The sequence below is a fragment of the Strix aluco genome, chromosome 3 (assembly GCF_031877795.1).
Source record: "Strix aluco isolate bStrAlu1 chromosome 3, bStrAlu1.hap1, whole genome shotgun sequence".
Classification (NCBI taxonomy): Eukaryota; Metazoa; Chordata; class Aves; order Strigiformes; family Strigidae; genus Strix; species Strix aluco.
The window spans coordinates 66,557,493-66,575,650 of NC_133933.1; the positions used below are offsets into that span (position 1 = coordinate 66,557,493).

An 18,158-nucleotide genomic window follows, 5' to 3' on the forward strand; every position below is an offset into this window, starting at 1 on the left:
CATGTCCTCCCGCCCTCCGCCCCGCCCCACCCCGCGCGCGCCTTCCCGGGCGGAGCCGGCGCAGCCGTTAACGGCTGAAAGGGGCGGGGCTGCCTCCTGCGGCGCCCTGAGGGACCGGCGGGGGCCTCTGTTATCACAGCTGCCTCCGAGGCGGGCAGCTGGCGTTGGCCGCGGTGTCTGACAGGGCAGGAGCCCTCCGCTGCGGGCCCTCCGGTTCGCGCATGTGTGTCAGGCTCGTCACGGAGGCGTTGCTGGCCCTGCTAGAAATGCCGGTGAAACAACGAATTCCAAAGCTCTAAAACGTGGAAAACGGAAGGAGAGCAGCATGGTTAGAGAAGGCGTTGTGCCTCCTCGTCAGTAGGGGGACTTCTGGAGTTCTGTCTTCGTCACCTACAGAGCTGCAGAAGCTCGGACGTGAGCGGGTTTTGCAGGTTTGAAGCTTTAGTTTGGTGCGAGACAGCTTCTCGCCAATGGCAGTCCGTGTACTCCAGGTGGCAGCATCACTTCGCCCTCTGGAGATCTTTAAGTCTCGGCAGCTCTTTATCTTTCCCTTCCCGGCCGTTGGGCTCGCTATTCAGAAGTAGTAGGGGTAACAGGTCCGGCAGACAGGGGGGACCCACTTCTGTGTCATACAGCTTCATCCCCGTGACAGATCTTCCGGGGGGGTTATTGATCCAAGTTAAATGAGGGGGACCCTGCTGCCACATTGTTTGATGCAGCTGTCTTTTCCAACCTTGATTCCAGCCTTGCAGGAACTTAATTTTCAAGGCAGGCAATATTAGCAGGGTGTACCTACCTAACCTTAGTAATTAATAAGTTCAGCCCCCACTCCCAGTCTATTTCCTCACTATTGTAGAGGAACTCAAACAATTGCATTTCTGGTCATCACTTGTCTCTTCAGTGCTCCCTGTCACTGATGGCTTTGTGGACTTGAATGCTTGGCGCATCTTTCCTAGCTATGGCTGGTAGCTCAAGGCGATTTTCCCCCATGTGACAGTAGTTTGTTGTCTAGAGAGATGAACTTGTGCACTATCTGTACAATTTGTCTGCCAGCTTGAATTTCTTCTACTTGCAATGAGATCTTAGTTTTTACCTGAGAAATATGTTCATAACTGTATGTTTTCTGATTAAAACTCTCAGACATTATTTACACACCAGTTGTGAAGGGTAGTATAATCCACATCACCCAGAGCAAAAACATCAGCCAAAAGCTTTACTGGTGTTTGCAAGGCTATGTCTTAATATAAAGCTATCGCATTGTCCTAACAGGTGTGCAGCTAGGATGCACCCCTACCTCTGTCTAGACCTTACATGATACCAAAACCCCTGGTTCTCCAGTTGTACCATGATCCCGAACATTCTCATGGATCTTGAATTAGACCCAAGGGGCTGTTAGCTGTAACAGTACCTCATCAAGATTTCCGTGGGACATTGCAGTTGTGAGACTCGGTGGCCACTTTGTGTCCAAAAAGGGGTGCTGTCAAAGGGAGATTGCATTTGCATGACTCCCAGGTGAAGGACAGGGACTGAACGTCCACTGAAGGTCACTCTGCGTTGAAAGTAATTCCTTGCAGCAGGACAGAGCTTGGGTCTGAGGAGCTGGATCAGTTCTGATACATTGCGAACAGTAGTGTTACAAGAGATCTGTACCAGTGATACACTGACAGTTCACTTAGGGGAATAAACAATCTAAGGGCAGCTACAAGTCTCACAGCAAAAACACGCCAGTAAGAAAGCAACCTCTGTAACATTGGAGATACATTAAACAAAAAGGTGGTGTTGCAAGACTTAAGGGACAGGTAGAGAAGCAGAATCAGTTGTTTACCAACTTTTTGATTCTTTAATACAAAAGACTTCTGATACCTAGTTTGGCATGCATTCCAGGGAAACAAGAGCTAGCAAAATTCACACAGGCTGTAAGCCAGTCACAAATTTTCAGCCATAGGGCTGCCCAAGTAGAATCCTCATTCACACACATACATACGTGTATGTGTGTACGTATATATATATATATATGGGGGGGCCTACAAAAACTGGAAAGATAAGATTTACAGACAGATTTGGATAGATATTTAGGAGATTTTTATGAGATAAATACTGTTTCTGCAGGGTAAGTTCAGAAATGTTCATGTTCATTCTGCTCAGTTCTCACATGCTATACAAGCAAGTAAATGTACCCACCTTGCAGTTTGTATATAGAGGTGTGGTTTGTTTTTTCCCCTGTGATTAATGGTGTTCTGTGCGTGCAGAATAAAGCAAAGAGGTTTGACAGGACAGAAGGTGGCTAGGTATCCTTTGTTTCTACCAAAGCAGTTGAAATAGAATGTCTTATGGGCTGTTTTTAAATAAAGGGGAAATCTTTCCATCATTAATATAAGCATTTTTAAAATAAAATTACTTTTATATTCAGAAATCAGTTGGATTCCACAGTCAACCCTGCTTCAGTTTGGTCTCTCAGTATGAGGGATCAAGTACACTAACTTAGTTACTCATAAAAGCAGTGTGTGATTTCCCTGGGACACCCCAGAAAAGTTGTACAATCAATTCTAGCATGCAGGTAATGTTTTGCTCCAAGTACATTTCTTATCATTGTACACTACATGGCATTAGAATTATTATGAAAATGTCTCTATTACTTCTATATCTGATTTAGCAGTGCCTACAAGGGCAGATAATTGTGAAAGCATCAGACTTTATTGTATGTTTTCACAGTGAAAGTAATTTTGTAGTGAGTAATTAATTTCTTATAAAAGATAATAGTAAGTTAAGAGCAAAGAATCAAAGGTAGCATCATCTTGATTTGATACTACAAATCCTATTTCAGGTAACACCGTTGCCTATAATCAAATAAAGCTATCATACAGTCACCAGGGGAAAAAAAAAAAAAAAAAAAGTGTGTCTTGGATTATCTCCATTTAGTGAGCTTTTGCATAATTTTGTATTGTGGTAATGATTCACAGTTCAGAAAATGCTTTTTTCTTCCTTTGTAAGGCTTTTTTCTGACAACACCATCAAGCATGACAGTGGTAGCGTTTGTATATACTTGTTGCTCCAAGGGTAACAGTGTTTTAGTAGTAACAATATTATTAAAGAAGCAAATTTAAAAGTTAATTCAATCTGATTTTATTTACATGTATATCTCCTTACAAACTAGAGGCCCACCTTTGAAGATGCTTTGAAGAAGAACTTCAAAGAAGCTAGTCTGTACTTTGTATTGAGATATGCATGCAAATAAAATCAGATTCTTCTTTCTGAAAACCCTATTCAGTTAACGTGAGATGGCAAGTCGATTCTAAAGGCTTCCAAGACAGTGATGAAAGCATCTTATTCTTTAGCTTCTATAATTAATCTCACATGTATTTCACAGGGTGGCACCTTGTACTCATGGAAGCATGACATTGCTGCAGCATCACCTTCTGAAAAAGAGCGTAGTGTGGGACATACCAGTTCATATGAAGTAAAGTACTTATATCTGGTTTATGACTAGCAGCATAACAAGGTGCGTGTGTATCTATCAGCCAGCTAAATGTGCAGAACAGTGCAGCAAAGTTGAGATGATATAACGAAAATTAATTAACATTAGAATAATATGGATGTAGAATTGTGTGGGTTAGGCACGTGCGTATTCTGCTTTACGAATGATGACAGATAAGCCCTCAAGAAATGTCCCTGAAAACGTGTCAACATGTATTCTTAGATTGTATTTCTCACTGTATATATACACAGACTATGATTTGGCTATCTAAGTGAAGGAATAGAAGCATATATAAATATTTAAACTTCTATATTATTAATGATCAGTTTCTGTGTCTCTAGCATGAGTAGTCCACTGAAGTCAGCACTATTACACATGAAGGCAAGCAGTTTAAAACCTCCACTGGTATTATGTGTGCATCCAGTGTCAGCTTACTGCAAAAGATCAATTCTTGGTTAGCTACCAAAACATTAAATATGTGACCTGCTCAAAACCAAAACAAATCTTTTGCCAGAAAGTGGATGTTGAATAAACTTCCTCCTCAGGCCAGCAGCATGGTGATTGAGTGGAAGAAGAAGAGAGAGCAGAAGGGACTTGCTGAATCACCCGAAAAGCATAATCTTTTCAGTTACACCTAAGCCTGCCTCTGAAGTAGGAAGGCCGCTCAAAGCTTTTCCCTTCGGTTTGCCTCAGTTTCCTACCGTACACAAACCTCTTTAGCTCCTTGCTAATGTCCTCCTGGGACTTTCTTGGCCAGTTTTGTTACAGCCTTCCTCACTTCTGGAGGTGTCTACTCTCATCATGCCCCAGTTCCTTCTCTTTGTCTAAGTATATCTTTGGTTCTCCTCTCCAGCCCTGCTTTGGCCCCTTGCTTTTATGGTCCCTGAAAGACTGAGATGGTCTCCCTAGGACCTAGGAGATCCCTGGGGATGAAGGCTGATTCTTCCTATCATGGGAGCTTTGATGAATTCTACCAACTATAAAGACAGCTCTGCTGGTCAGAGCGAACATCCATACAGCCCAGTGTCCTAACTCCAAAGCAGTCAATTGCAGATGCCTCAAAAAAACTGTAAGAAGCTGGCAAATGGGATGCCACTTCTGAATACTTTCCAGTCTCGGACACGTTTGTAGTTCAGATGCAGTTTCTGTGCACACAGCAATGTTATGTTGCAGTCACCCCAAGAACTAGGCCTCTAGGGCCTGAATAGCCCTGACCAGTCCCACCTGGGACCCCACTACCCTGCTACCCATAGGCGCAGGAGCCCCATTTTAGCTCAGCCTGGGCTTTCAATCCCTGCCTAAGGTAAGGGTCTCCAGCTCTCTCTTCAGCTCATGGATGGACCCCTGGGATGTATGCTGTGGTCTTGGCTCAAGGAAAAAAAAAAAAAAAGCCACCTGATTTCTTTGTATGCCTGGAAAACTGTTGAAATAATATTATTAACATGTCCACTAGTTAGTCTGGATTTCATATTCACAGTATCATGGAAATAATAGTGGTTGGAAAGCACCTCTTGAGGTCATAGCATCATGAGATACTTCAGGTTGGAAGGGGCATCATGAGGTCTCCAAGTGAAAGAAGTAGGGTCAACTGTGTGCTCAGACCAGGTTGCCCAGGGCTTTATCCAGCCTATCTTGAAAACCTTCAAGGATGAAGACAGCACAAATGTCCCATAGCACAACCTCCCGCTCAGAGCAGGGCTGCTGCCACATCAGCTCAGCTGTAGCTTTGTCTGGCCAGGCCTTGAAACCATCAAGAATGGAGATTCCACCACCCCTACAGATAACTTGTTCCAGTACTGCATTACAGTCCTAGTGATGAAGTTTTTCCTTATACAATTTTTAGTTATATAAAAACATGCTAATATTCTATATGTGTTCAACAGATATAGAGGCTATTGTACAGTTACATCTGCTTTCCTCTAAATATTTGTTTTAAATATTTGTAACATGCATTAAGATCCTCCAAGGAAAAAGCACTTTGGAGCTGCACATGAGTTGTTTTGATAACCCTGATACTCCAGCTGGAAGAGGAAAAAGTCTATCATGGGCTCTGCCAGGACACTCAGTATTTCGGGTATAGTCCCAAACCTAATAGAATTTTTCAGATTCTGTCAGGGATGGAAAGCTAAGATTAGCGAGAAATGCATTGGTGGTTCACTAGTGTATAATGCATTCACCTTCAGAATTATTTCAAAACATTTTCCATGGTTTTAGATGCTGGCATGTTGTAAAAAGAGCAGAGTTTTCTGAAGGATAAGGCTGTGAGTCACTTAAAGGAAATGTTGTGGAGGGAAAGCAAGGAGGGAAGAGACTTTACACAGGATGATTTGTCTGGTTTAAGGCCAGAGGGCAACTGAGCACCAGGCAGCTGTTCACTCCCCCCTTCCCCCATCCCACGCTGGGAAGGAGAAAAAATGAATCAAAAGGCTCAGGAATGGAGATAAGACCAGGGAGGGGTCGCTCACCCATTAACGGTCACAGGCAAAAGACAGGCTCGTTAAGGGAAGAAAAAGGACATCACTTTAATTCAAACACTAACAACAACACTTAATAGGCAGAATGCAACAGTGAGAAGCGTTACCATATCTTAAAAACACCTCTCCCCACCCCTCCCTTCTTCCCCAGGCTCAGCTTTTGTTTTCAGTATCTCTACCTCCTCCTCCAGTGGCACAGGGGCAGGGGAGCAGGGGGTGCAGTCAGTCCGCAGCTTCTTCCTGCAAGGTAGCGGGTGGGGGGAAGCACTCTTCTGCATTCTTCCCCTGGCTCCACGTGGCGTCCCTCTCACAGGAGACAGCCCTGCACAAACTTTTTCTGCAGTGAGTCCTCCCTACAGGATGCATTCTTCTCAAAATGCTCCGGTGTGGGTCACCCCCACGTGTTGCACTCCTCCCAGCGCTGAACTATAACAGTGGGGGCTTCTTCCCGCAGAGTCCCGGGGGTCCTCCATAGGCCACAGGCAAATCTCTGCTCCTCCGGTGACTCCCATGGGCGGCAGGAGGGCGGCCCTGCCATCTCACCATGGGATACCGGGGGGGGGTCTCTGCTCTGGTGCACCTCCCACCCTTCCTCCTCCTTCCTTCCACTGACCTCAGTGTTCGCATCAGTGTCCGTCTCGTAACTCCTCCTCACCGTTCCCCCAACCCCGTCGCTAATTGGCTCGGCCTTGGCCAGAGGCGGGTCCGACTTGGAGCCGGAGGAGCTTTCAAGAAGCTGCTTAGACGGAATTACTGCTGTAGCCCCCCTCCCCCGCTACCAAAAACCCCGCCACACAAACCCAGCACAACTGCTAATCTCGATCTCTTACCATTGTCTTGCTTGGATAGTGCTTGTTCATATGATAAAATACATTATTCCATCTACCAAACTGTTTCACTAATTTTATCATAAATAACCTTTCTCACCATCATATGACCTATTGATAGACTTGAGAAAAGGGTTGGATCATATGGCACTGCTCCTTCAAATGCTCACATGCATGTTCAATGGTAGGCAATGATTAATTTCATATGTTGCTTTTAAAATAAATCAAAATAAACCTTGCGCAAATCCTTCATCCTTGGGAAGCCTGCTGAATTATTTTTGCAGGTACTCATTGAGCTACTCACTGTAAATGTAACGATGTTTACAATCACTCTAAGAATCACTCTATGATGGAATTCTGTAAATATCTAACATGATATTTACAGAATTCCATCAAGGTCAGCAAAACTGAACCCTTGTGAACCAAAGTGGGAAGTAAATTCTAGAAACAAGACCAGATCAGAAATCACACGACAAAAGACTTTTCTTCTGCACATCTGGGGATGTTTTAATGCAGAGTATGGTTTCTGATGGATATTATGGAAATAATATGTGGAAAGGATTGTTGCATTTTATTTAACCTTAAATTTGTAACACCTGTTCTTGGCAGGCACCTGCTCTTTTCTCCTTTTAAATATTTAAATATTGAATAATGTTTATGATTAATTTAGTACAACAAGATAGAACATGCAGCTCATGTCACAAAGAACCAAGGTGCATCTTTTGTTTTCTGTAGCCTGCTTTTTAAACTGCTCAGTAATTTATCACTAGAGGACCATAATGGAGGAAGACCTTGCAAAAAAAAAAAGTCTTAAGGTAGCGATTGAAATAAAATACTTGCTCAGTTGTTTTACTAGTTTGGCTAAATGCCTACAAAAATTGTTTTATTTTCTTTGCCAGTGTTTACACTTAATGTCACTATTCACATTCTCTCTATGAAATGCCACTGAACAGTATTCCTAGTACAGAGTAACCCAGGCATGCCAGGGAAGTTCCAGTAAATACAGTTTAACTTTTCAAAGCAATTTCAGCCTCACCTCTAGTGTGCACAAACATGGGCTTGTGGACATAATCACCTGCACACACCTCTGAATTTTCAGTCATGGTTAAGAATCCCAATGGTGCAAAACTCTACAAACTCAGGGAGCAAATAAAGTCAATTCCTACCACAAAGATCATACAACAGATGGATACAAGACAAAAGAGGAAAAGAAACAAAGGAAATAACTGGACAATATGGATCTACATGAACAACCATGATTTAAGCACAGCAGCAACCTAATTTTTGTCAAAGATTCTGTTGGCATCATGAATTTGTAGCTTACAGAAAAGAATCTGTAGGTGAATTTTGTTGATGGATCCTTTGGCTTAAAAGAAAACCAAGCAAACTTAGAATTTTCTTCTTGAGCCACACAATATAAAACTAACTTGAATATAATTTTTTTTAATGGCAAACTCCATATGCAAAATTATAGGCCTCATTTGGAAACTTTGATTCAACTCAAGAAAATCCAGTAATTTTCCTAAAGTAAAAAGATTTGTGAAGATTATGCCTGCAAAGAACTGTGAAGGCAAGCAGGTAGACTTCTTTTATTGAATGTGCTAAGAGCATGAAATATAGCTCTGATAGTTACAGTTATAGAAATAAAATTATATTATAGAAATACATAGTTATATCCTAGAAATATAACTCATATTGTTATCTTAATATCAAAATAGGACAGTGAGTTATTTGCAGTCTGCAATTTTTCCTGGTCACATTTGTAGTTGGCCTTAAGTCACTTCTTTCTGTTGCTTGGGAAATTTAATTCTCTTCCCCTTCTATAGCTTGGTGGCTCAGTATAAATACAACTGCTACGATGTTTTAAAAGCATCAAGTGACTGGTTTCTTCCAGGCTAGAACATATATTGCTGAGAAGTTCCACTGACTACGTGTCTGTTCTCCTAAACAGACATTGGAAAGCGTGTTTGTAATTTCAGACTCTGTTTTGTTAGATATATACAAATGGAGAACTAAAACCAAACAAAAATCCATTCCCTAAAGAGAATAAATGTACACAGAAATATATATACAGAAAACTGTTTCTAAGCAATGCATATGCTAAACGGTATACTAGAGTTTTCTTTTTAATATGATTTTACCCTAGTAACTCTAATTAGCAAAGGAAAAGTTAAATATTTGAAGTATTTTCCTTTGCATTGGATATACTAAAAAGAAATAGCAGCAAGAGGTCTCAGGTCCAAACAGGACACCTGTGACTGTGTGCATCGTGTTCCTGTAGAATAAAGAGGACCTTTGTAGCAAAATGTTTAAGACTTAAATATATGATGGAATACAGTGGCATGTGAGTAGCACTGTTTCACAGAAGGCAATTGTATATAACCTAATAGTTAATTATAGTCTGGTACAGTAGGTATTAGTGAGAAGACTTCTATTTTAAGATTTTCTTACATTAATCTTAATAGAATAACAGGTTTAAATGAGACCCCCTTATCAAAGTATATTTAAAAAGCAACTACAGGGAAAGCATAGTAAAAAGTTATAGACTTCGGTGGAAAATAACTGACTACATGCATTTACAAGTTTTGTGTGGATCACAATAACTATATTAATTCAAAACTGCAGTTATAACTGTCATTAAATACAAAGCACAGAAAAATCAACACGTTAAAGAAGCAAAGTGGCATCATTGTGTGACTGATTTTTGGTTTTGCTTGGTGTTTTGTTTTTGTTTTTCCTGTATATGCACAACAGCAGATTAAATTTGCAAACTTTTGGAAACAGACAATAAGGAGTCTCAAATATAGTTAGTGCTTTTTTTTTTTTTCTTCTAAATAAGCTCTTCCTGAAATAGGAAATAGGCTGAAATTCTTTACACTTTCTTTCACCCCAATTTTAAGAAAAACTAAACAGAACTTTTTAAGCTGTATTTCACTGTAGTTAATAGTTGATTCCTATGCTATTAAGCAAAATGTTTATATGCTTTTTTCTTGAACTAACTAAAAACTGATTTTGCTAGAAATGCTTAAAACTCGGCATATTCATAGTCCTCTAAGGAATCCGTACTCTGCCAAGTCTGAAAACACTTGGAACGGAAAGAAGGTCTGAGTAAATCTTGCACACTGTGCTACATTTTTTTTACTGATTTATGAATAAGACGCTGATGCTTAACTTGTACAGTTTGTCTGATCTATGCAATGACATAAACACAGCTGCATTTATTACAGTGATTGCATAATCACATATTTGGTGCCCACAAACTTTTGGGAATATTCAGAGAGCAGTATGTGCTAAAAATCCTAATTTCCTTTACTTTCTCTAATATCATTCTCAGTTTATTTAAAATTTCATAAAAGGTTTTGTTTGTGTTAGAAATTTTAACAGTGATGTTTCTGCAACACCAGTAATTCAAATCATCTACACTGGTTGTAAAGCAGTGGTGCCACCACTGCAGGTCTCAGAAACTACAAATGTGCCAGCTGTCACAGGTATCGCTTTGAGTTTCCTAATTTGGGGGTGTATATAGATCCTCAACTGTTACTCCATGTAGTGCAGACTTTCTAGATAGCCATAAAAAAGCTTTTCCCTTACTGTCAGCCTTCCAAATTGTTATTTTGGAATTTGAAAATATTTTATTAGACTTTATTTATTAACAATACGCCAGTCTCTGAGACTGACTGGGTATATAAACACAATCACTGAGCTTTGTAGGATGAACACATTGGTTCTCATCCCAACACATCATCAGGTAGATGAAATTATGCAGAGGAACATAAACAAGGCAGCCAGAGACCTTTAATGATCTACCACAGTGGTAGATTTTTCCCAAATGAATATTTTTAAGTCAGCTTAAAGCCAAAGGAATTTTTTCTGGCATTCTGTAAATACCCAAAACACAGATAGCATACTAAATATATTTAGGAAATATTTTGTCTTTTATTGAAATCTGAAAATTTCTCTACAAAAATGGAGAGGTGAGTTTAGACAGTGGTGGAGTCAGCTGCAGATTGCTGTACACCACCACTGTATAATTTCACCAGCAACTGGTTCATCCATGGTGGAGATCACAGTGACAAACCATGCTCACTCGCGAGGAAGAGAATGGGGAAATCTGCATTGGTTGATAGATGGTTTATCACGCTCTGCGTTTTTTCAGTGACCAAAGCCTGTATTTTATTTATTATGAGGCAGAAGCTGCCGCAAGGTATCAAAAATCATTTGTGACTGATTGGCGTGCCATCCATCTGCGTGCATCAACTGAAACAAACCAGGGTGGCATATTTTTTAAAAAGTGTTACATATACAGTTTAAACAAGTACCTTGCTGTAGCTGTAGTGACTGATGGTGGGAAGCTAACACCTAGGGAGAAGCTGAGCTCTGCTTTAGTGACCAGCACAGTCTGCACATTTGGGAAGCAATTTAAGAGGCTCCCATCCATTGGATGTATTATTTGCCCCAAGTCTTGAGGCATTCATTTGAGAAGATAATCAGCCTTATGAAGAGAATACAATTTCAAGTCTTAACTGAATTGTTTTTCAAACTGTTTCAGGGTTTTTTTGTTACAATATTTAGTTAATGAATCAAAATGTAAACTGTGTAATTACTTCAAAGGAGACCACATATAACACAATTAGAGAAGACATAAATGTGGTCGGTGTCTTAGATAAATAAAAATTTCATATGGAATTTACAAAAGCTTTCAACACAAACTGTTCTCATTAAAGCTAGGGACAGCAACAAAAGACTTTGCTCAGCATTTATGAAGTCTCCACATGTTGAGTCTGATTTTCAGCTGATAATTCTTCCAACCTTTGTTTTTCCAGATGAAGGTTTTCTTTCACAAATAATGACACCCATATTCCTGTCCTACAGTCTCTTGCTGTATGCATACCTGTAGCTATGGAACTCAGTAACAATGAATAATTAGATTAGTTTTATATTTGATATAAGGAAGAAATTCTTCACTGTGAGGGTGGTGAGGCAGTGGAACAAGTTGCTCAGAGAAGTGGTGGATGCCCCCTCCCTGGAAGTGTTCCAGGCCAGGTTGGACAGGGCTTTGAGCGACCTGATCTAGCAGAAGGTGTCCCTGCCCATGGCAGGGAGGTTGAAACTAGATGAACTTTAAAAGCCCCTTCCAACCCAAACCATTCTGTGATTCTGTGATTCCATGATATTTAGATGGCTTAAGACCTTGTGAAGCAGAAACCTAACCACTTTATGAACTAGAAAAAGAATGTAGCAGAAGTTTTTTCTGCCACAGAAAAAGTGCAAGTGAGGAATGCACTTTGTTAAAGATGCAGAAACGCCTCAACCAAATGAAGAAAATTGGTATGGCAGCTCCAGGAGTAGTATTACTGATCCATTGAGATGTTGTCTCTCAGTCCTACACTGCCCTGGTGACTGGCAGCCTTCTCTTTGCACTGTAGTCCACTGAACACAAGGACCAAAAGTCTCTGATGATCACTATGTGCTTTGAGCTGGGAGGGGGCTGTAGTGCTATGGTCATGTTGTCATAGACTCTATGATCTCTCACATGTGTTTCTATTTACAGCCTAGATTTTTCTCTCACTGTTCTGCTCCCCTGAGAATGATCCAACATACTGCTGTGTCTTGAAGTGCAGAGAGTACATCTTCCTGCAGTTTCTTCACAGCACGTCAGCTGCCTCATTTCATGCAGCAGAGCTGCTTCTACACTGAGGACTTCAGATGATTGCAGAGCAAACTACAGACCATGCATCTGTGAGCAGGAATGGAAGGAAGGAAGCAGGGGTGGAAGAGCTCCTCTTTTAGTGGCAAAGAGCTGTTACGCCTGGTTGGTGTGTTGTTGAATCATATCCTTAGGCCATCACAACTACCACTTCCTCCACAATGTCATTCCTACTGCAGTTAGCTTTGATTATTCCATTGCACCATTGCTAGCATGGCTTTTATCCAAAGACAACTGTGTGAAGATAGAAAAATAAGAAAGGGTTTGAGAGATTCTAAGCTGGCAGAACCTAGTGTGCTGACTCTTGCAGTTGTGTAGATATGCAGAGCTCCGTAGCTCTGAAAAGCTCAGGGGCCAGCTAGCAGAACAACCCAAGGTCTAAACCACAAGCTGGAGAGACTTGAAGAATAAGTTTTAGCTTACTGTTGGGACTGAGAAAAGATAGCAGGGACAGAAAAATGACTGGGACTGGTGCCACTAACCACTAACCTTTAAGATACTGCTCAAGAAAATATTAAACTCATCTACTATGAAAGTGTGGATATATCTGCCAAGTACTTTGAATAACAGGGATGAAGGTGTTCGAGTTACACTGCTGCCTTTGTTTAATGGTGAAGGTATCATGGTGAAGAAAATTAGCAAAAATATTACAGAACTAAATAGAAAAGGGAGCTCAGCTCCAGGCTTCAAGCAGGTGCATGACCCAGGAATAAGCCAGGCAAGGAGACCTTTGGACTGACAGAAGTCTGAAATGATGAATGTCCAGGGAAATAGGACTTTGTAAGCAACCTGTGTCAGAGAAATGCCTGTCATCATCAGAAAAGTCCTGCTATTAGTTTTAAAAGAATAGACACAAGATTCCATTTCTGGACAAGGAGGGAGTCTTTTGGCCCATGCTGGGTACAAATTCAAGTACACAAAAATACCAGTTCCTGGCATGGGTGAAATGGAAGAAAAGTGATGACTGGAAGTTTTGCTGCATTGTCAGGCAAAGGTGATCTTCAGTCTAACATAGTGGCATGTAAATTTAAAGAAACCCAGCAAAACAGTTACGTGGTAATTAATTTGATCATTTGATAATATTTATATAAAGCACAAAAAGTATGCAGTCATGAGGGACAGACCACAAAAGAAATGGGTGAAATTCTGGTACCATTTAACTTTGTCAGGAGTCAGATCTATACCCATTTTCTGCCTATCTTATGCAAGTTTCTTTGAAAAAGTTTTTCTGTTGAAGACAGAAATGAAATGTGTGATGATTGAAAGAGCCCAGTGGCCCAACAAGACTGGGAGCATCCACATACTTTTGGTTAACCAGGAAAGACTAAAATGTCAGAAAACATCCTTCTGTTGAAGAATGGCCTCTATTTTAAGCCTACACCAAACTTCCACAGCTCAACAGCCAAAGTAACTGAAAAATACAGAAGCTGACTATATGCCCAGAACGTTAAGCTTGCTTTCTAAACTACAAACCAGAGCTCATTAGCGCTGCTCTGGGAGCAACCAAGAAATGCCCTCCTCCATCCCTCCAAGTTGTACTGTTGTTTATTTCTATGTATCAACTCGGTCGGGTTTTCCTAGCCTACACCGGCATGTGCCTTGAATCTGTGGGCCAAGCTACAATGGATGAGCCTGGTGATCCCAGCTGACCACATCTAAACTACCCTCTTGTCATGTAACTACAGTTTCAGGAAGAGCTGTCTGATGTTTCGTGGTTGGCCACGTGGCTCTTGTACTACTGCTCGCCATTTGCTTCTGAGAGCCCAAAGGGATTGCAGAAACAGGCCAAGGGAAGAGCAGCATTCATTCCACAATAGGTGATGAGTAACTCCCACAAGACTTGTCTTCTGTTTCTTGAAATAGAATATAAAACTTATTAGGTCCTTAATTTGGCCATTTAAGTTGAGGCTTAAAATGCTGAAGGAAGAAAGCTACAATTCAGATGTAATGAATTTCCCAGTGAACTTTGAACTTTCATTAAAAATGAAATCAGTATTGACTTGAAATATTTAGTAAAGCCTCTGCTGTCCTTTTATCTGCCTTCCTCCTTTGCATCTCGGTTTTCTAGGCTCTGTTCCTCTTCTCAGAAGATCTCCCACTCCTTACCGAGGGTATCTGCATGTGTGAGACCCAGAACATCAGGTCACAGCTTTGCCAGGCTTAGCTGCACAAGTGAAAGCGACTGCTGCCCGCTGAGCTCGCAGACCTCCTTCTTCAGAGGACGTGGCTGAATGGAAAGCAGCCCCTCGCTCCCACCGCTTACACACCATCATTGCCACCAACTGCACTGACGTGAGTGTGGGGGGCCGTGAGCTGCAGGGGTGGCTCACCCAAAGGCACTGGCCTACCCAACAGAGGGGAGAAGCACTGGGGTGGTCACCACTGCTGCCCTGCCAGGCGCTGACCCCCCAGCCAGCGGTGCCCGCCTCGCCCCAGTGCTCCCCCGAGCCTGCCGGAGTATAAAAAGGGGGCAGGAGCATCCTTGCGGTGCTGCCAGAAAAGGAAATATTTTCCAGCCTTAACCGCTTGAAATAGACAATGTGCACGGGTATCTGAGGGGGATGGGGTGACCCTAAGAAAGTCTGTATTTCCGCTGAACTTAGAAAATTTAAGTGCTTCCTTTCCAGCGTGATGAATACTTTAAATCTCCAACTGTGTAAGTATTCAAGCTCCGTTTCCCTTCTTATGTCCCTTCCTTTCGCATGGGAAGAAACAAGCTCCGAGACCATCCTTTACTTCAGTTAACCGATGTTTACATTTCAGTCACTCAATATTTGCATTTTTTTCCCACCTGTTTTTTTCTGAATACTCCATACAGTAACAGCCCATCCCAGAAAAATAGACCCAGGTAAATTAATGAGAAAAAAGTATTGTTCTGGAATAAAACATACGGACTTTGAAAGTTTCAAGAATGTCAGTGCATTTCAAATTCAGATTTATTTCTTAACTTGGTTTAACTGTCAGTCCTAAAAAGACCTTATTTTTTATGAGACATTATTCCCATCAGAAATATTCAAGCTGTCACAGTAGTTGAAAGTTACAGTTTGCAAACATAGGAACCAGTGAAATAGGTAAAGTAGGCTTCACTGGCAGTGAAATTGCACTTGTTCACAGTAGCTGAGGCTCTTTACTGCATTTAGGTGTTGCCTGAAGTTTTGATATGTTATTATTCTCCTTGCACTCACATCTGTTTTAAATACTTCTTTCTGCTTACAGATAAGAATGTGCAAAAATATTTACAATATCAGGATTTGATCCTAATTTTCAGAAAGGATATTAAGACCAGTAAATGTATCTTTTTAGAACTACCTATTACTAAAACTTCAAAATCAAAATGAGTCATTTCCAATCAAACATGCTCACGGTCTTATGTATCTGTCCCAGCAGATACATTGCTGTGGGTTCTTTTCAGCTGGCACCTGAACTGAGCTCTTTGCTTGTTTTCTTCCTACTGTGTTTTACATTTAAGTCCACCTCATACTTGGTTTCCCCATGGTACTCCTATAGTTTAAACAAAACATACAAAGATACACTCCTCTCCATTCAGACATGCCAGTGAACAGGCCATAGTTTTTATCAAATGACTATCTCAAACAAACATGTTTAAGAACTAATGAAGACATTATGTCCCAAAATAAAACCAGAAGAATTCAATATGAGAGAATGACTGCTTTCCATCCTCTGATAATCAACCCTGACAGCTTCCCTGTTGCAAGACTATTGCTTAGGATTCCTTATGTGCTTAAACCCCTGATTAAACACTATTTAGCCTGTTTGCACCATGTTCTTCTCATCAGTTTCTACAAATTCTGCACATGTGCACTCAGTGGTACTGTCTGTAACAGAAAATCAGTAGGAACATTTCAAGCTGCAAAGTTATCCATTGGTAACTTGTTTGGACCGAGGTCTGAAGAAAGGTGGTGTTATTCTTTATTTTTTTAACACTAGATTGCATTGTTTTTTCTTTTGTTTTTCTTCCCCCCCCCCCCAAAAAAAAACTTGAAGGTGAAAGACTTTTCTTGATTAATGTATGAGAAGAATTAGTGACTTGCGATTTTTGTGTATGAGTAGCACCCCTAAACATGTTTCCTGTAGATCTTAACTCTTGAGCACACCACTGAGCCTTCAGTTTGTATTCCACTCTCTGCAGCCTTGCTCCCAAATTCCTCCACGCACCAAGGAGCTTCTGAAACACCACTGGTGGAATAGTTTCCTTCAGGTTTCCCTTAAGTAACCAAGGCTAAAACTACATATGAGAATTACTATGATGCAGAACATTTTATTATAAATTATGTGTCCCCAAGATGCTAATGGAAGGGCACTGTGAATCTCTGCCTGGATCCTTTCTTCTTCAGCTGATTCTCTTTCTTTCATCACACAGATTCATCAGCTGTAGAGGGAGCAGAAAGGGACCATACAAACACTTTTCCCCAGGGCCCTTTTCCACAAGAAGAGAGGGATTGGGTTCCTCTCTTTATCATATAGCTGGAGCCTGAGCCAGTAGGGCATTGTCCAATTAAAATTAAATAGCAGCTGTTGACAGTTGCTAGTAGACTAAATTGGTTCTGTGGGGAATAGTCCACCAGAGCAGTCATCTCGATTGTGTCGGACACAGGCAAAGTGCAGGGGCTCCTGAGGCTTGAACCTGCCTTCGGTCTACACCAGAATTACACTTTAGGGCGACGTTTGGTGCCGCGGCACTCGGCTGCCGTGCTGCCTGGTTCAGACTCTGCTTTTCCTACCTTCGCGTCAATCTTCCTAAAAGCTAACCACAAAACAACCATTACCGCTCAGCTCGCACCGCGACTGCCGTTTCCCCGGCCGGCCGCTCTCCCTCCCCCGCCTCCGGGCAGCCCCCCCCGGCCTGGCCCGGCCCGGCAGGGGCAGAGGCTGCGGCGAGACGCCAGCGGCGACCCGCCCGGTCTCTTGCTTGGCCCCTTGCCCCGGGCAGGAGGCGGCGGGGCCGGGGGGGCGTCCCCGGGGAGCCCCGCGGGGCTGGGCCGGGCCGGCGGCGGCTACCTCGGCTGTTAGCTGGCCGGGAGGGGTGAGGCGCTGGCAGAGCCTCCAGTTCGGGGAGCCACAGGTAGGCGGCGGCCTCTTTTGCTTCTCCCAGGTTCGTGGAGGCTTTTTTTTTTTTTTTTTTTCCCCTCTCTCCTCCTCTCTTTCCATCTATCGCTTTCCGGGTTGGGAGTTTGGTGCGTTCAGAAAAGTGTCTGCAACGGCGCGGGGTTCCCCAGGTGGGGCTGCTCCGGGCTTTTCTCTCTCTCTCTCTCTCTCTCTCTCCCTCCTCCTCCTCCCCCCCGCCGGCTGCCTTTCCTCCTTTGTGGCCGCATCCAGGGCGCATCAGCCCCCCTCCCGCGCTTCCTTTCCCCCCTCCCCAATCTCCACTCCGGGGGGAGAAATCCGCGCTCTTTCCCGTCTCCCGGCCGCAGGGCAGCGCCGCGCCGCCGCGGGCTCTCCCCGCGCTCCGTTTCCCCTCCCCTCCCCTCCTCTCCCTGCTCTCCCTCCTCCCTGGGCCGCTCCCTCCTCCGGGGGCCGCTCCCCCACATGGGCGCCGTGCGGGGCTCCCCCTCCGCCGAGGCGGCGGCGGCTCCCTCCCGGCCCCGCAGCGCGTAGCCCGGCCGCCCTCCCGCCCCGATTCATTTGTTGTTGTTGTTCCTCTCCCTCTCTCCCTC

At 42.8% G+C, this 18,158-nt stretch overlaps 1 long non-coding RNA gene across 1 annotated transcript; it reads left to right on the forward strand.

The window, feature by feature from the left end:
- The first annotated feature begins 164 nt into the window (after positions 1-164).
- LOC141921790 (uncharacterized) lies at positions 165-12,734 on the forward strand. The gene is made up of 3 exons (XR_012622779.1): positions 165-431; positions 3,368-3,499; positions 12,328-12,734. It is a non-coding gene; the product is annotated as an uncharacterized LOC141921790 (long non-coding RNA).
- The last annotated feature ends 5,424 nt before the right edge of the window (positions 12,735-18,158 follow it).